Below are 19660 nucleotides of genomic sequence, written 5' to 3' on the forward strand. Positions count from 1 at the left end.
AGCATGGCTTGCGAGTTCCATAAAAATTACAGTAATGGCATTTAGCCATCAGCACCAACCACTGTAATAACACTGCAATAATGGCCTTTCTTGCATCTTATAGGTGAGGAAACCAAGACAGAGGTGGTAGGTACAGAGCTACAGCAGGAGTTCAACCTGAGGCTGATGGGGCAGCCTGCCTATCACATATCAGCTGTGTAACACCTGTGGATTAAACTTTAACTGTTGACTGACAACTTGAGAAAAAAATGAACATGGAAACATTTTTTTCCTGAATTGGGGATCGGCTGACTTAATATAATGTGATTTTTTTTAGATAAAAATTCATTTTATTTTAAAAGCAAACAAGTAACAAATAGAAATGTCTCTAGGATGGATGAGACTGGCCAGACTCATGCTGATTTGGTCACTTCTCATTGCCACTTACTCTGAGGATGAAGTCCTATCTAAGAAACAGAGTTACACGAAGCTGTAATTACTGTCTTGGAGAACTCAGCTGCTACCTTGAGTAGCTTATAAATACTTTTTGAGCATCTTTTCTATGTCAGACACTCATGAGCCGAAGATGCATAAAACAGCCTTTGTCTGAAAGAATCTTGAGACCAAGAGGTAAGAAAGTCACTGATGGGGCTGGGAAGGTGGCTCAGTGGTAGAGTGCTTGCCTCGCATGCATGAGGCCCTGGGTTCAGTTCCTCAGCACCACATAAGCAGAAAAAGCTGGAAGTGGTGCTGTGGCTCAAGTGGTAGAGCGCTCGCCTTGAGCTGAATTGCTGAGGGACAGCGCCCAGGCCCAGAGTTCAGGCCCCATGACTGACAAAAAAAAAAAATAAAGTCACTGAAACATAGAAACATTGGGATATATAAATACAAATGAGTAGAAAATAAAATGCACACCTGTGGCTTATTGCAGATTTGATGGGGATGCAAACTTACAAATGAGGTGAGCTGCCCATGGTTGGGTATAAGTTGGCACCTGGGACATCCAGATGGAGGATACTCACTGGGTGCACTGGACGGACAAGATTCACAGTGGCTTCTGTTGATTAAGGCTACAGGGCCAGTGCTAAAGCTGGTCCTGTAATTCACTTAGAACAACACGTTCAACAGCATGACGCATTTACTCTGGGCTGGAATCACGTTTAATAATTTATAAATATCAGCTGAGTGCTAATGGCTCACATCTATCATCCTAACTACTCAGAAGGCTGAGATCTTGGAATTGCAGTTTGAAGCCAGTCCATGAGACTCTCCATTTAACCAGCAAAAAGCTGGAACTAGAGGTGTCGCTCAAGTGGTAGAATGCCAGCCATGACTGGAAAAAACCGGTGAGAACATGAGGCACTGAATTCAAGCCCTAGTACTCTCTCTCTCTCTCTCTCTCTCTCTCTCTCTCTCACACACACACACACACACACACACACATACACACAGGTAAATATCTGAACTAGAAGTGATCAAGGATGAGAGAGAATAACTTCAAGAAATGATAGCTAGAGGGCTCATCTATAAGAGGCCAAATTGTAAAGACAAGTTCACAGCAGTAAAGAAAAATGGCATCATGAGCCATGGAAGCATGGAAGGAACCAGAGCTCTAAGGCCCAGAGAAGACAGAGTAGGTCTCAAGGTCAGGAGGGATGCTAGGAGAAAAGACAAGACAATCAAAGACTCTCAGTACCTCACCGTAGCTGGTAAGGCACCAGCCAAAATCCATCTAGGTCTAAAAAGCTATATCTCATAGGGCCAACACCTACAGACAACTTGAATGGACTAGTTTTTGGCAGAAATTAGATCTTTCCCTCTGCACTTGCAAATGGTGTGCTGGTTTCCAAGCGTGTAGGAGGAGCAAAGACAGGAAACTATTCTGCACTTCAGACAGTCACAAGAAGTAAGGGAAATGGTAGAGAATGGGCAAGCTAAATCTGAAAGGTGCGTGGGGGGAAAGAAAAGAAGGTAGGAGTGGGTGGCTGGGCTTTCCACAGGCAAGAAGGTACCTATGCTCAGAGCAGCAGGAGAGCTGATTTCTTTTTGACAAGCCTTCCTCCAGTGCCTCAAGACTGCATGAGGGCAAATACAGGCAGTTGAAAAGGTCTTCTGAACTGAACAAAAAGAAGAGTATTCTCTAACATCCTCCTTCCAGCATCTCCAAGTCTGGCTTGTGCTTTTTAGCCCTCCGTAAGGAGTTAATAAATTTCCAGCTTGACTTTCAAAGCAGGAAGGCAACTTCCTAATGATTTCCTAAATCAGCTCCTAAGCATCATATTCTTGCCTTTCTTTTTTTGTTTTAATTTAATTTTATTTTATTTGTGAACATACTGTACAGAGGAGTTACAATTACATGGGCAGGATAATGCGTACATTTCTTACCAAGCATTGCAGCCTCCTCCTTTGTTTACCCTTCACATCCCTTCCCAGCCTCCCTCCCTCCCCCCCCAATCCCAATCCTTTACTTCCCCCCCCTTCCCCCGCCCCCCCGCACCGACGTTGTAAAGCTCGTTTTGGACATGACAACTTGTACTTCTCATTGTCGCAACAGGTCCACCTGTATCCTTAAACAACTGGTTTTTCCCCATCTCCTCCACAAGTTATACTGACATCAAATACAATGGAATTCTATTCTTGCCTTTCTTAAGACAGCATGCCACTATATACTCATTTAATCCTCATGGATTTAGCCAGGTCCTCTGCAAGAAAGACAGAGCCCTCCAAGTTTCTGACCTCTTTATAACAGGATCCCTGAACTCTCAGGGGAGAACACATCATGGTATGTCAATTAGCCAATTTTAAGAATTTTCTTTGAAGGCTCCTTAAAACATGTTTTATTTTTTTTTATAAATTATTGTTATTAAAAATGTGTAGAGAGGTTATAATTACATAAGTCAGGTAAAGAGTACATTTCTTCTTGGACAATGTTACCCCTTCCCTTGCTCTCTGTCAGTTTTTCCCTCCCATTCCTACCCATAAGTTGTAGATAGTTCATTTTCAACACAGTGTCTAGTGAGTACCACTGCTGCATCTGTTCACCCTTTGTCCCTCCATTTACTTTGAAGACTCTTACAAAAGAACACAGATCTTGCAATACTTGCTGAATCTCCAAGGCGTACCAACCCTGAGGTTACCTTGCCCTGGGGTCTACCTACCAGAGCTAAGTCCCAAATATGAGAGTGCCACTTCAATTATTCAGCCAAGCTGGAAAGCAGAGGCTAGACTCAGGATGAATGTGCAGATACCCAGAAATGGAAGACACTGAGCAATTTTCTAAGCAGATCCTCACTGCTGATTTGGCTCATCCTTGATCTACTCCCTCTTTCTCCGTTGGTTCTAAAATTCTGAGGGGGTAGCTTTGTCTGCCTCACTCTTTGACACAGGTTGGTGTGCACACCAATGATTTCTCTTAAATGCTGTAATTCCAACTTCTCCAGAGCAATGTGGATGGCAGCTGTAGAAAATATCTTGAGGGCAACACTAAAACAGGGCGACTGATGAGCTTATACCAAACATTAATATGTAGACAGCACAGCAAAAATTGTCAAAGAATGCTACAAGTACTGGTGTGGAAAAACACAATGATGAGTTCTATCAATTAAACTATACACAAAGGAAATGCCTTTGGTTCTTTGACCACAGCATCTATGTCTGGGGCATAGCTCTTTAACTTCTCAAAGGCATAACAGACTTTAATTCAATATCCAAGACCTTACTCATGTGCATATCTTGAATTCTTTCTATAGGATACCCTTTCTGCTATTTTTTTTATTGTGGTTAATCCAGTATTTTTCTAAAAGACCCAAGATTTCTTTTTGTGGCCTCAACCCAGTTCTTACTTTGAGCATTTTTGCCTTCTTTTCACTTTCAAAATTAGCCTACATGGCTGGCTTTCTATAGGACTTGGTCTACTTTGTATGGCCTACAGCTGCATATGGGATATGTTTTAAGAAAAGAGGTTTATTGAGCTTACACTGTGGGAGGCTGGAAGTCCATGGCGGCGTAGCTACATCCGGTGAGAGCTTCTAGCTTCTTCCTAAGATGGTGTTGGGTGTTGGCATCAAGGCTGGAGCATGAAGAAGATCAGGAGATCTCGTGGTAGGGTAGGAAGTAGGAGAGTGGGAAGGGCCACTTGCTCCTTTATTAGAATCCACTCTTGAGGAGAGGAGTCCATTCCTCTATACCTTTCCCATCCTGTGCACCTGTATCCCTGTAGGAAGGTGGCTATGACCCAGTCACCTCCCAGTAGGCCCCACCTTTTCAAGGCCCCACCACCATCAATGGCACAACACTAGGGACCAAGCTTAGAGCACAAACCTTTGGGGACAAACCACATCCAAACCTGGTGGGGAATTTTACCACAATTTGTTCCTCAATAACACTCCACAAAAGTTGCTGAGCAGAAAGATCAATAAAACCTGGGTTGAAATGGAGATGCTAAGAGGAATGACTTGCTCTCACGAGCATTTTGGTCTGTGCCCCAGTGAGCATAGAAAGGATTATACACCACAGGCATAGGGGCTTGTTCACAGATAGGCAAAGTCAGGAATATGAAATTCAAATGTTGAATGAATACCCACCATGCTGGCTCTAGAGCTGTTATTAGTCCTGCCCACAGTCAGAATACCTTTCTGGAAGATTCCTGGCTACTTGTCATGTGGGTAGCCTGAAACAAAAACCCTGTGTTTCAGTCTTGCCCATTTGGAAAGCTAAGAGCAGTATCTTGTCCTGTTAGACACTGTCAGCAGGACTTGGGCGAGGCGGGGGGGTCTGATAGAACAGGAGTGGTTGTTATGCTTTTGAAGCCTATAGAAGTTTCCAGTTGCCTTATTTTGCCTGCCCCATTTTCTCCCATCTCCCCAAATATGGAAATGTTTATCTTCATTGCTCCCTGTTGAGTGTGGCCTGGCTTGGGTCCCTGTCCAGAACAACTACCTTCTGCCCATTGTCTGTGGCCGTCTCTCACTCTTCTTTCCTCTTCCAGGGAGCCCCATGTGGATTTGAAAATGTAATCTTTAGCTAGAGGTTAGTAGCTCACTCGAATAGTAGCTATAATCCTATCTCAGTGAGTGAGATCTGAGGATTAAGATTGGAAGTCTGGGCAAACAAATCCAAGAGAGCCTTATCTCCAATTTACCAGCAAAAAGCTGGAAGTAGAAGTGTGGCTCAAGTGGTAGAGATCCAGTGTTGAGCAAAAAATACTAAGCAAGAATGAGAGGCTCTGAGTTCAAAGCCCTACTACCAGCATGTACACACACAGAGAGAGAGAGAGAGAGAGAGAGAGAGAGAGAGAGAGAGAGAGAGAGAGAGAGAGAGAGAGAGAGTGAGAGAGAGAGAGAGAGAGAGAGAGAGAGAGAGAGAGAGAGAGAGAGAGAGAGAGAGAGAGAGAGAATGTAGTCTTTGATTTTAGCTGAGAAGTGGATTGACTTTAAAGAACTTGAGTAGAGTTAAAAATATCATTATTGCTGTCATGAGGAAATTCAAGTAGTTGCTAATCTCTTCACGTCTTTCCACCCTCTTACCTCCCACACCTCTTAGAGCAACTCTGACGTCAGCTCCCATGTGTTAGCACCCCCTATCTTTAACCACGTCCCAGCCCTGTTTTTGACAGGAGCTTCCTTTCAAGATAAATTTAAACAGAAATTCCATTATGCTATTCGAATCTCCTCTAGAATCCCATCTATTTTTGAAGAGTTTTCTTTTTTCCTCAGCTCTGTTTAATGATCTTTTAATGATGCCAAACAACTGTCAGAAATCATCTCGCAAAGCTCCTCACAAACATACTCATCCGTTGTCTTAAGTCAACATATTGCCACTCCTCAGAAGTTCTGATGGTTTTATTTAGCCACCGGGAAGATGGCAAGCCTGTGCACCCTGTGGTCTGAATAAGTCAGTGGGCCTGGAAGGAGATTGATGAGCATGGTTCAGGCCATGTGCTCTGCATTTTCTGAGGCTGTATCGGCATCAGGCTGCCATTTCTAATCTTGCTGTGGGGGTTGGCTCCCTGCCATTTCACCTACCTAATTTATCAATAGTGTGTGAAATAGAGCAGAAGATGACAATGAGCTGACAATGGCCAAACCTTCCACCTGTGGGGACAGCTAGGTTGCAGAGGCTTGGATTTTTTCATATTCCCTACAGTGAGTTGGTATTCAGTTTCGGTTTTTTTGTTTTGGTTTCGTTTGGTTTCTGGAGACAGTCTTGCTCTATAGTCTAGCCTAACCTTGAATTCAAACTCTTCTGAGTAGCTAGAATTATAGGCGTGAACCCCTACATCTGGTGTTTTCCAGTATCTAGGGTAAATTCAGACCTTTTATGGAATATGGGAAAAGATTGAGGAGGAGATAAGAATAACACGTGGAATGTTCACATTTTTCTTCTAACCACTTCTTCCCACTCACCCCCTCCACATCCCTGCCAATAGCTGTCTATCAGCTCTGCAAATAATCTCTCCTAAAAAGTTCCTCAAGCAGAGAAGGAGTTTCAAATCTTTACATACTCTTAGGGCACAATTTGGGGGCGTTGTAACTTCCTGGACACAAGTCCGTTTATGGAACACCATTAATCACTGTTTTCAATTTTACTGCTTTGGGTTTTTTTTTTTTTTGCTTGTTTGGTTAGTTTTTTTGGGGGAAAGATCCCACAAAGATGCTACTAGCACTTAGCTAAATAAGCACCCATTATGTTAAGAAGAAAAATGTCAACATATTCTTAGCTGTTGATACCAGTTAAGAATATATGGACCACATACAGTCTTTTTGATTGTTTTTAAACACAAGGGGAAATGTAACAAAACCAGCCATCTTAAATTTATTTTTGAAACAATTGTGTTTACATGCACTGTGAATAACTTTTATGGAGCAGAGTTGATGTGTGTGCACACACACAAGCACTTTCAAAACCAGAAAATACAGAAAAGCCTGGCTGTTCACTGGCATCTGGCATCTGCTGTTCTATTCCAAGTGATTAAGTCATCTACAATGACTTCTTCCCTCTTGGGATAAATCAGACAGTGTCTCTGGCTCCATGAATGGGAACAGCAAGCTGAGGTTCTATGAAATAACTAATGCATTCTAGATATTTTCATGTGTTTCAGAAGGGACCTCCACAGGGCCTTCCAGCATGTCTGTCCCTAGACAGCCACAAGTAACAACAAAAAACGAATATGGTAGAAGCATTCACACTTCACACCTTTCATTCCTGATGTTCTGCTGAGATGCAGCAGATGGAGGCACAGCAGTAGATTTCCAAGTGGCTGCCAAATGGGGCAACACAACCAAGCAGGGAAGAGAAGTGTGTTCCTCAGGATGCTAGAGGACAGGTGTTTTTCCTAGATCCTCTCGTAGTCATTCAGGGACACATGGTAGTTTGGTTCAATTTACCAGAGAGAAGCAGTTGGAGCCAGGATACATACCGCATCAGCATGAAATGGATTTAGGAGAACTTGACCTGAAATTCTAGTACTGGTCCCAGTCCAGTGCTTAATCCATTAGCCCAACAATGCATTGTGTCCACTATGCAACTCCAGAGAGACTCAAGGTACTGTGAACTCTTCCTTCTGCCATCTACGGCTTCTCAAATTTTCCCTGTACAGGGAATATTATGGCAGATACAGGTTTGAAGTGAGCCAAGGCAGTAAAGTCTCTGAGATTCTTATCTCCAGTTAAACACCAAAAAGCTGCAAGTGGAGCTGTGGCTCAAGTGGTAGAGTGCTAGCCTTGAGCCAAAAAACTCAGGGACAGCACCCTGACCCTGTCCCTGTGTTTAAGCCATGGGGCTCCGGGGTGTGTGTGTGTGTGTGTGTGTGTGTGTGTGTGTGTGTGTGTGTGTGTGTGTGTGAGAGAGAGAGAGAGAGAGAGAGAGAGAGAGAGAGAGAGAGAGAGAGAGAGAGAGAGAGAGAGAGAGAGAGAGAGAGAGTGAGAGAGAGTGAGAGAGAGAGAGAGAGAGAGAGAGATTTATACATTTGCTTTCCTCTTTGGGATAGTAATTCATTATCTGTGCTTGTCTTCTTTGCTTCTATCTAGAAACCAAATGGATTTCATCTACTTTCTGCCTTTGCATCATTGTATTTCTGAGTTTTAAAAGAAAGAAACTGGAATAGGATTAAGGCTCTTATCTTGCTATCTCCCAAACTATTTGATTTGGAACCTGAACACTAAGCTGGCTGATCTTCTGACTTGTTCTAAGTAAACAAACGAATCAAGAGGCCAGGGGCGAGGATTCCTCTAGCTCAGCTGAGCCCAACAGATTACAATGCTAGTGCTTGCTCTGGAACTCCTGTGGGACAGCAGATTTTCCTGAACTTCTCACAGAGAGAAGCATTGCCCTATTTTCTTTTCTAATACCAATGATATCTTTGAGAGTTTGAAGTTGAATCAACCAGCAAATAGACTTTCTAGTTAAAATTTTTATATCTAGGCTACTTTGTATTTTACCCTAGACCCACTCTCTACCTCAGCTAATTTCAGTGAAAATGTACTGATGCTCAGTAAAAGTGTAGGTGTTATACAGGCCTCTCCTAGTGCGGGTAAATAAATAACAACCTCTTCACCCATGCCACCCAGTATTTCCCTTTCCATATTCAGTATCAGTTGAGTTGGGCACTTGTATCATTGACAGAATACTGTAGACAAGTGATGCAGTCTAATATCTAAGGGTGCTTGTTAATATCATGGTCCTGAATTACAGCTTTCATGCCATCTATAGCTATGAGCTGAGCAACCATTGAGAAAGTGTATAATGACTGGTAGATTCAAAGGGCAGGAGAAAGTCAAATGTGGCAAAACACACCTGTAACCCTAGGTATGGGGGAGGTATAGGTAAGGGATCATTGTCTGAGGCCAACTTGGAGGTGGGGGAAGAGATGTCCTATTTGAAAACTAAGAGCAGAAATGACTGAACTGGTTGACCTCTTGGCCAACCCAGAACAGAAGAAGGAAGGAAGGAAAGAAGGAAGAACGGAAGAAAGGAAGGAAGGAAGGAAGGAAGGAAGGAAGGAAGGAAGGAAGGAAGGAAGGAAGGAAGGAAGGAAAGAAGGGAGGGAGGAAGGGAGAGAGAGAGACAAGGAAAGAGGAACAGAGAAAAGGGGGAGGGTGAGAGAAAAAAAGAAAAGAAAGTAAGAAAGAAAGAGAAAGAAAGGAAGGAAGTATTAAAAAAGAAAGAAAGGAAGAAAGGAAGAAAGAAAGAAAGAAAGAAAGAAAGAAAGAAAGAAAGAAAGAAAGAAAGAAAGAGGGAGTTTGGTAGTCCTCACCAATATACAAATGCCCCATCTCTAAATAGTCAAATTAAATTTTTTTCCTTTTAATACCTCACATTAGGAATTAAATTTTGAATCATGGATGGAGCCTTGATTATATTTTAAAACATGGAGTCTTCAGCCTGGGAAGGTGGCTCAGTGGTAGAGTGCTTGCCTTGCATGCATGAGGCCCTGGGCTCGATTCCTCAGCACCACATAAGCAGAAAAAAAAAAGCCGGAAGTGGTGCTGTGGCTCAAGTGGTAGAGTGCTAGCCTTGAGCTGAAGAGCTGAGGGACAGTGCCCAGCCCAGAGTTCAGGCACCACGACTGGACCCAAAAAACAAAAAACAAAAAACATGGAGTCTTGGAAAATCACTCAAACTATATCCAAATCATAGCACCTTTGGATCCCATTTTTAGGATGCATTTCTTTATATTTCCCTATTGTTCTGACAGCTAAAGATTATGTGAGCAAGGAATTAAAATCTATCAAAATAAGAAATCCATTTTGGGCCTTAAAACTAGAGCAATAAATATCTGTAAGCTGTTTAGAAAACTACTTCTGATTTTCAGGCTTATCTAATTCCCTTGTTTTTAGATTATTGTTTTTGTGTGTGTATACCAGTAGTGTGAGTCCAACTTAGAGAGTCCCACACTTGTTGCTTTTCACTCTAGACCAGTGCTCTACCATTTGAGCCACATCTCCACTTCTGGTATTTTGCTTGTTACTTGAAGATAAGAGTCTGGCAAACTTTTCTGTCTAGGCTGGCTTCAGACTGTGGTCTTCAGATCTCAGCCTCCTCAGTAGCTAGGGTTACAGATATGAGCCAACAGTGCCGGATATATGCAGCAAATTGGAAAGAGTTCAAGGCTACTGGTTTGAAACCATTTGGAGGAAATCCCCATCAGACTAGTATTTCTTTCTTTCTTTTTTTTTTGGGGGGGTCCGGTCATGGGGCCTGAACTCTGGGCCTGGGTGCTGTCCCTCAGCTCTTCAGCTCAAGGCTAGCGCTCTACCACTTGAGCCACAGTGCCACTTCTGGCTTTTTTCTTTTGTAGTGCTGAGGAATTGAACCCAGGGCCTCAGGTGTAAAAGGCAATAGCTCTACCATTGAGCCAACTTCCCAGCCTCCAGATTAGTATTTCTTCATCCAGTACAAGTTATAGGATGTAGCATGGTTAGAAAAATGAGGATGTCATTGGTCAAGTGGAACAAAGCACTGGATGACTTTTTGCAGAGGTGGTATTACAATTCAACCCAGACTAGTTCATCATTAATGACAAGAATTGGTGACATAGCTCTTTAGCATGCAGAATTTACGACTGAAAATTCAAAGTTGGGAATGTTGGCACATTTCAAACACAGACAGAGCTTCTTATCTTGGACCTTCGGACATTTGGAAGTAGCCAAACAAAAAGAAGTGGGTTCCTGAATGGATTGTCTAATTCAGCTCATTTCAAATTCAATAGTGGGCTGTTTTCTGGTCTCCCAATAAAATTATCCCTTTGGCTCAATGCCCTGCACTGCTGACATACTTTTTTTTTTTTTTTTTTTTTTTGTCGGTCGTGGGGCTTGAACTCTGGGCCTGGGCGCTGTCCCTCAGCTCTTCAGCTCAAGGTGAGCGCTCTACCACTTGAGCTACAGTGCCACTTCCCTGACATACTTTTTATAGCAATTGTTAACCCAGGTTGGGAGGAGAAATATTAATACATAAAAAGAGAAAGACAATATGCAGACTTTGTCTTTAGATGATTTTCTGAAGTTACTCTTTAGTATTTGTATATATGTTTTTTATCTTTGAGAAAAATTAATGCAGTATACTTCTTGATGAAAGTTTAATACATTTATTTATTTTTTTAATTTAATTTTTTGTGGGGCTTGAACTCTGGGCCTGGGCGCTGTCCCTCAGCTCTTTAGCTCATGGCTAGAGCTCTACCACTTGAGCCACAGCACCACTTCCAGCTTTTTTCTTTTTGCTTATGTGGTGCTGAGGAATCGAACCCAGGGCCTCAGGCATGCAAGGCAAGCACTCTATCACTGAGCCACCCTCCAGCCCAGTTTTTTTTGAGGGGGGTCCGGTCATGGGGCCTGAACTCTGGGCCTGGGTGCTATCCCTCAGCTCTTCAGCTCAAGGCTAGCGCTCTACCCCTTGAGCCACAGCGCCACTTCCGGCTTTTTTCTTTTTGCTTATGTGGTGCTGAGGAATCAAACCCAGGGCCTCAGGCATGCAAGGCAAGCACTCTACACTGAGCCACCTTCCCAGCCCTCCAGCCCAGTTTAATACATTTAAATTTCCCATTTTCCCAAGGTATTGGAAAAGATATGTAGAGTTTGCTAACTTTTATCTACAGCCCATTCAATTTACTATGTAATTTCAATTACCAACATTTCAAAGAAGGTCACTCAAAAAGACAGGCTTTCTACAAAGAGGACTAGATTGGTACTGGAAATTGGAAAAATGGAACTATGATATCATAGGTTCCTGTTATGAAGGTATATAAGGTATGCAGTAAGAGCTCCATGGAACCAGGTGCTGGTGGCTCACACCTATAATCCTAATTAATCAGGAGGATGACATCTGAAGATTGTGGTTCAAAACCAGCCTGGGTAGAAAAGTCCATGAGACTTATCTCCAATTAACCACCAGAAAACCAGAAGTGGTGCTGTGACTTAAAGTGGTAGAGTGCTAGCATTGAGCAAAAGAGCTCAGGGACAATGCCCAGGCCCTGAATTCAAACCCCATGACTGAAAAAGAAAGAAAGAAGGAAGGAAGGAAGGAAGGAAGGAAGGAAGGAAGGAAGGAAGGAAGGAAGGAAGGAAAGAGAAAGAGAAAGAGAGAAAGAAAAGATAAAAAGGAAAACAGTTTCATGGATTGAACATCACTTAAGTAGAGTGAAGTAGCGAAAGCATGGAGGGTAATTAGGCTTTGGTGCATTGCAAAATGACTTGGGGGCATTTTCAACCTCAACCCATCATCTTGCACCACTGCCTCATCTTTCTGGACTCAATTTTTGACATATATCTTTAGTTCTTGAAATAAGTTCCCATTTGTTGGGCTCTTAAGTCATATTACCCCTTTCTGGAAAGCTCTTTTCCCTTTGCCAGTAACCTTTCATGGTTACACATGGTTACACAGCTCTTACGGGCTCTTAAAGGTTTCTGGAAAAAACTCTTGTTTGTATTGCAACCCAACACATCTTCTCTATAATTTGACAGCAAACTTATGGAGAAGAGAACCCTGTCTTCATCTATTACAAAATTTAGCTAGAAGAAATCATGGTAGGAACATACTGGTAAGTTTAAAAATACCATCATAATGCAAAGACCAATACAAGCCTAGATAAAAATAATAGTGGCAAATAAAGCAGATGGTCCACCAGAATAGGACCGTCTTTTAAATTTTATTATGTGCATGCTTATAGTGGATTTTATTTAGGTCTTTATTTTCTTCTGGCTTTACAATTTGAGACACTCTCTCTTTAACGCAAAAAAAGACAATCAGATCTAAAGTAGGGGAAGTATGAAAACTAATCTTGAGTTCATAAAGAAACCAAAAGATAAAACCAAGAAGAGACTGGTGAGTGGCAAGTCCCCATCTCTCCAGCATTGAGACTGTTACTTCTTCATTTTTGTCAAAGGAGAATGTGAAGGCAAACCTGCTTGAAAACGGTGTGAAAGTACAAATAGAATGGGCGTTGACTATGGTTACTTTCGAGTGTAAATGGTTGTTGTATGTTTTCCATGTGGTTCTCCAAAAGAACAACATTCTTAAGATATATTTGGAGATAGACAGAGGATAGGCAATAGACAGACAGATAGACACATACATACATACATCCTTATGTACAATTTATTATAAAGAATCAGCTCATCCCATTATGGAGGCCTACAGGTTCTGAAATCTTCAGAGTGATTCGGGAGGTTGGAGACCCTGAAGAACAGATGGTGTAAATTCAAGTCTGATGGAACAAAAAGCTCAAGATCCAGCACAACCAATATTTCAGGTTGAGTTTGAAGGCAGGAAAAATCCAGTGGTCCAGTTCAAAGGGAGTCAGATGGGAAGAACTCTCTCAGTCAGATCAAGATCATTCTATTTGTTCAACATTGGCCTTTAGCTAATGAGAGGAAGCCCACCCACGTTAGGGAAGTCAATTTGCTTTAATTATTATGCAAATTTAAATATTAATCTCATCCAAAGACATCCTTATAGAAACACCCAGAAAATTTTTGACTAAATATCTGGGTACCCTGTGTCTCTGTGAAGCTGACACACAAAATTATCAAATTATATTTTTTATTATGTCAAAATCACATACTCCTTCCCCCCCATAAGTAACAAATATTTTCATAATTTTTGTCCATTTGCATGTTTTCTTTCCTATGGTTTAAATCTGTGTTTCTGATTCATGCCTGACTTATGGTAATTCTGATGGGCAAAAGTTCCATTTTATTCCCATGGAACATTATGGATTGAATTATTAGCACATAGAGTTGATGACCCAGTTAAAAGGGCAATTAAGCTTATCAATTATATTAAAATGCTCCTAGATCTGTCTAGACCCTGTGTTGTGGAGTACACAAACAACTGCTATTACCACAAAGTGAACCCTGTGAACTTTGTGAAGACAGTTCAGATTTATGGTTTGAAGCCAGCCTGGACATAAAACTTTGAAAGATCATCTCAACAAATAGTCGGGTGCAGTGGCACTTATCATCTGTAGTGACAAGCATAGGTAAGAGAATTGCAGCCCTGCTCCATCTAGGGCTAAAGTGATAACTAACTAACTAACTAAATAAATAAATAAATAACACAGAAAGAGGCTGGAGGCATGATTCAGATGATTAGATTGCTGGGCTAGTAAGACTAGGCCCTGAGTTCAATACCCCGTACTGCAAAGATAAAAAATAAAACAACAACCAAAAATGGAACACACTTTGTGATCATAAAAAATGTAAGTAGTCATTTATCTAAACATTTTACCTAGTAGATACACACAAGCACACGTGTACACAAGTCCTGGTGTAAGTGGCTATTAATAGAAACATTCCTTTGCAATGTGTTTTCAGAGCCTTTAGTAGAGGTGAAAGGAAGAACGGAGAAAAAGGGATCACACTCCTTCTTCTGCTCTGGCTTGAAATAGACAAATCATTTGCTTCCTCTACAAATACTCCAGAGATCTCTGCTTTTACGAAATCAAAGATTGTTTCTTCCTCTTTATGATAGTTGACATAGGAAGTAAAATATTAAAAAAAAAAGATTCCAGGAATGGAAACAGGAAAACTGCACATATCTGGAAAGCCCTGGAAATTTCTAACACTGGTCCCAAATCATGTGCATCATCTTTATAAATACAATTTGAATGATTCTATCTCATCATCAGATCAGAAAAATTTTAAATCTTATTCTTTGCAGTTTATGACATTTATTAATTGTGAGTATTACAGTCATCTCCTTTCACATTTTGTACAGAAGAATCCATATCCTAAGGTACTTATCTTAGAATGATTAAGAGCTTTTCTTAGCAACACCTGAGAACTAATTCTATTTCTCATCCTACGAGAAGCTGGGTTTGACAGCTAATGGATCTGTTTTGTTCTAAAACTACCATCTGTTCCAAGGCACTTTTTAAGGTTTTTATCATCTCCATCATATGTAAGATATATAAATATGTATTCCTAATTATTCACTTCCAAGAAAAAGGTAAAAGCACAATTAGAAAGGTATGCATAATATTTAAGCAACATAGCTGTTTAAATTTCAGTTAATGAAGAAATTCCTATACCCACTAGCCCTTTGGCCAATTGGCATAAACAAAAAGAACATCTTCCACAACAGAACTGCAGGTGACTGCTGGAGTTGAGGGCACCATCACACTTTCTAAGGACGTGTTACTAATTCCGGGAGCTGCTACGTCTCAGATGTACACAAGCTCTTCCAGAGCACGACTTAGGGATGCTAGTGTCCTTTTTGGTCAGAGTCAGCTTGTGTCACTCTGAGTACCTGCAGGTATTTGAATCTTTGGCCGTGATTCCACCCTGTGCCTTAATTTACCTGACTTGTCTGTTCTACTCTTTCTGCAATATGGTGATTCAATTAAATCTTTTATGTTAAACGAATCAAAATAGTTGACATTTGGGGGGGGTTGGTATCCAAAAATTCCTTCCTGGTAGATATATAAAATATCAAAAAATAGCTGTCTGGTTCTATTCTTTTCGTATCTAGCAAATTAGTTCATGATCTAACCTCACTAGTTGCCAATAATTTTTTCTCACCCAGGTTACATTGATCTCTTTTAAGTTTGACCTCAAGAAGCATTTTTTTCATCTTGGAACCAAGAGTGATCTGTAGGGAGGTAATTTGAGCCAGAGTAAGGGAACGATGCATTGTGCTTTAGCAAATTTGATATACATTTCTAAGATTTACTGCAACTAACAAACATGGAGGCTCTGGTGGAAAAGAGAATTTGTTTTTCTTCCTCTTTCCCTAAGCTGAGAACAAGTCTTGGAAAACTGCTGGTATCATACGCAAAAGTAGCACAGGGAGCCAACTGAGCAGCAGGTGACAAGGACAAGAAGACACTGGTGGAGCCATGGAGGGCAGTTAGAGGAAAGCATGCTGTGGTCCTGCTGGGTGATTGCCTTGGAAGGGAGTTGAATGGAGGCCAGGAGGGTGATGGGGAGAGAGTGTTCTATTGGGCCAATGGCCTGTGGAGAGGTTCCTGGGGACAGTGGGCCAGGTATTATAGGCTGAGAGTGGCGAGAGGTGGGGCTGTTATGCTGAGTTGGGAGTGGCTGATCATCTGTGAAGCAAGTGAGCAGGAACTGGACTGCAAGATGTGATGTAGGAATCTGAATGAACAAAGCCTTTACCAACGGTTTGTAGAGGAGTGGTGTGATCAGATGCAATTCATGGCACATGATTCTCTAGACTGTAGAAAAATGTAAGCAAGCAGAAGGGAGTGAATAGCAGACCACCAGATGGAAAAGTATCACCAACATTGCAGTCCCATATGAAAAGAACACACAGGGTTCAGCACTGGCTTGCTTGGGGGAATGGATGGAGGAGGCTGTAGGAGGGTGGCCTAAACTTGACTCAGAGCTTTAGGAAATGTACCGAATATTATCTGTTTGGAAGGAGGAAGGAAGGAGTCTTTTAGAAAAAAGAAGCAAGCGGTGATTCCAAACTTGGTGGTTCTTCTAAGATGAGAATTCCAAAAAGAGGAATGATTTTCTTTTCTCCCCATTCAAGAATGTTTAGACCAAACTACTAGACAGTAAGATAATCAATTCTACTTGTCCATAACCTAGGAAACGACTACTCATTAAAAAAAAAAAAAAACTATTTGAAAACTGGGTGCTGCTGGGTCATGCCTGTAATCCTAGCTACTCAGGAGGCTGCGATGATGAGGATCATGGTTTGAAGCTAGACCAGACAGGAAAGTCTGTGAGACTCTTACCTCCAATTAACCCCAAAAATCCAGAAGTAAATCTGTGACTCAAGTGATAGAAAACTAGCCTTAGCAAAAAGCTCAGGGACAGTGCCTATACCCAGAGTTCAAGCCCCAAGATCAGCATACACACACACACACACACAAAAGAAAACACTTCCTATATTTGTTTTCTACCAAGAGATTTATATGGATCTTCTTTCTTATTCTTCCTTCTCACTGACTCATTTGAAAATGTAGATAACTGATAAACAAGAACGATTAGAAATAATTACCAGGTGTGGTGACTCATACTTGTAATCCTAACTACTCAGGAAGCTGAGATAAGGATTGTAGTTCAAAACCAGCCCAGGCAGTAAAGTACAAGTGGCTCTTACATCTCATTAAGCACCCAAAAGCCAAAAGTGGAGCTGTGGCTCAAGTGGTAAAGTTTTAACTTTGAGCAAAACAGCTCCTAGGCCCTGAGTTCAAGCCCTAGGACTTACACACACACACACACAAAAGAGGGAAGGAAGGAAGGAAGGAAGGAAGGAAGGAAGGAAGGAAGGAAGAAAGAAAGAAAGAAAGAAAGAAAGAAAGAAAGAAAGAAAGAAAGAAAGAAAAAAGGAGAGAAATGTAAAATATAACTGTTCTGTTTTCATATGTGCAGTTAAGCATGACTATGTCAGGTGGATCAGTGCTAGATATGGTCTATACAGTCTGGATCCCAAGGCATTCCTTTTCCTGATGCCCTCTATTCTTCCAGGGGGGAGCAGTCATGTCATATGTCATGTGACCCTACGGCAGACAATCCATGTGTCTTCACATCATCAGATAAAGTTCTTAGCTTGGAGAGTACACACATACACAATGTCTATGACATCTGACCTTCTTTTTACAGTTGCATATTGAAGAACGTGAGCTATGACCCTTCTCTCTTCAGCATTGCCTGTATTGGTCCCATAATCAGTGGCAGCATCCTCCAAAGTGATATCAAGGAGGGAAGCCAGCTGCAGCTTGCACACAGCTAGTTCTAAAGAGAAATACACTATTGTCTGTGGCCCTTTTATGCACAAGTATAAAGAGGGCCTGTTGCCACTGGCCTGTCTAATTAGAGGAGCAACTCCTCTGATGGATGGTTCAAGATTCAGCTCTTTCCAATTATCCCAGATATAATTTACTGATCTCGCTGTCAGCTCAGAGCGATCAGCTTTTTCCTCAAAAGGATCAAGCCTGTGAGGGCTGCTTTTTGTCTATCCATTAAACCATTGGAACATCTACTTCCACTGTCTTTGCAGGTTTGATGGGTGAATTGCCTGGTTTGCTTTAAATGGCAGCTCTCTGATGCTGAGGATCTATTTTTAAAAAGAAAGAAAGGAAGAAAGCCTTCATCTTGCTTCAGAGGGGGTGCAAAGTTCTCTCTTGCTTCATGTTGTCTATCTTTCTACAATCCCAATCAGTCTCATGGGCTGTGTAGTGTGAAAGTGACAAGTTGAGATCCCTGCCAACCAGCTCTGAGGGCCATCAGGAAAAAAGTTTCTCTCTCTCTCTCTCTCTCTCTCTCTCTCTCTCTCTCTCTCTCTCTCTCTCTCTCTCTCTCTCTCTCTCTCTCTCTCTCTCTCTCTCACACACACACACACACACACACACACACACACACACATTGTTTGGTTGACCAGAGGGAGCTCCTGGGATTTTAGAGGAAAAGACAGACTTATCCTTAGTAACAAAAATTGAAAAAGACTGGAATACAAAGCAGACTACAGTGAGATAACATTTCATACCCATCAGGGTGGCAGTCTCATAAACCACACACAGTAAAGTAACAACTGTTGGTGTTAGGTAAATGAAATAGGTAGGTTTAATTAGGTAGCTGATGAAGGGAACACCACACGGTGTTCAGGCAGGAAGAGAAGTTTATTTCACCGAACTGTCTGCCTGTGCATGGTGGAGAGGCATGACCCAAAGGGCAGGCTGGTGTCCCACCTGGGTTTAAGTAGAGAAGGGGCAGGGGAAAGATGGGCCAGGTGAGGGAAGGTGTGGCCACACTGGATGCAGATGTGACCTCTGGGTCTGGGAGCCTCCCCCAGTCCAATGGGAGGTGTGACCCCAGGTGGCTCAGAATGTGACCTTGGAGGAGGGGTGACTGCCTCCAGGTGTGCCAGTTACCTAAGTGACACACTTACTGGGCGGAGAGTTAGCCCAGCGGAGGGAGGAGTCTGCCCTGCCTTCCCAGAGCAGACCTCACAGTTTGCAAGAATGTGGTGAAGTTGGAACTCTGTTCATTGCTGGTGGCCATGTAAAGTGGTCCAGTCCCTGAGAAAAACAGTTTGGCAGATCCTCAGCAAGTTAACACAGAATTAGCATCTGGTCCAGCAATTCTACTTCTGGTATATACACAAAAGAATTGAAAGTATGGCTCAAAACAGGTATTTGATAATGATGTTCAAAATGGCATTAAAAATTTTCCATGAAGCTGGGTGCCGGTGGATCATGCCTGTAATCCTAGCTGCTCAGGAGGTTAAGATCTGAGGATCTTTTTTTTTTTTTTTTTGGTCCAGTCGTGGGGCCTGAACTCTGGGCCTGGGCGCTGTCCCTCAGCTCTTCAGCTCAAGGCTAGCGTTCTACCACTTGAGCCACAGTGCCACTTCCAGATTTTTTTTTCTGCTTATGTGGTGCTGAGGAATCAAACCCAGGGCCTCAAGCATCTAAGGCAAGCGCTCTACCACTGAACCACCTTCCCAGCCCATGAGGATCTTGATTCAAAGACAGCCCAGGCAGGAAAGACCTTGAGACTCTTATCTCCAATAAACCACCAGAAAACCGGAAGTGGCGCTGTGGCTCAAATAGTAGAGTGCTAACCTTGAGCTGAAGAGCTGAGGGACAGCGCCCAGGCCCAGAGTTCAAGCCCCTCAACTTACAAAACAAAACAAAAACCAAGAAAACTCAAAAACGCCCATGACTGAGCCAGAGAAGAGGTGACAATGTCCAAAAAGAAATATATTCTTTACTTGA

The 19660-nt window shown here is 42.1% G+C and overlaps 1 protein-coding gene across 1 annotated transcript in view; it reads left to right on the forward strand.

Moving 5' to 3' along the window:
• Jcad (junctional cadherin 5 associated) overlaps nt 1-19660 on the forward strand; it is a 96886-nt gene that overhangs the window by 14790 nt on the left and 62436 nt on the right. The window lies entirely within an intron of this gene.

The sequence above is a fragment of the Dipodomys merriami genome, unplaced genomic scaffold (genome assembly GCF_024711535.1).
Source record: "Dipodomys merriami isolate MVZ:Mamm:240054 unplaced genomic scaffold, mDipMer1.0.p SCAF_51, whole genome shotgun sequence".
Lineage (NCBI taxonomy): Eukaryota > Metazoa > Chordata > Mammalia > Rodentia > Heteromyidae > Dipodomys > Dipodomys merriami.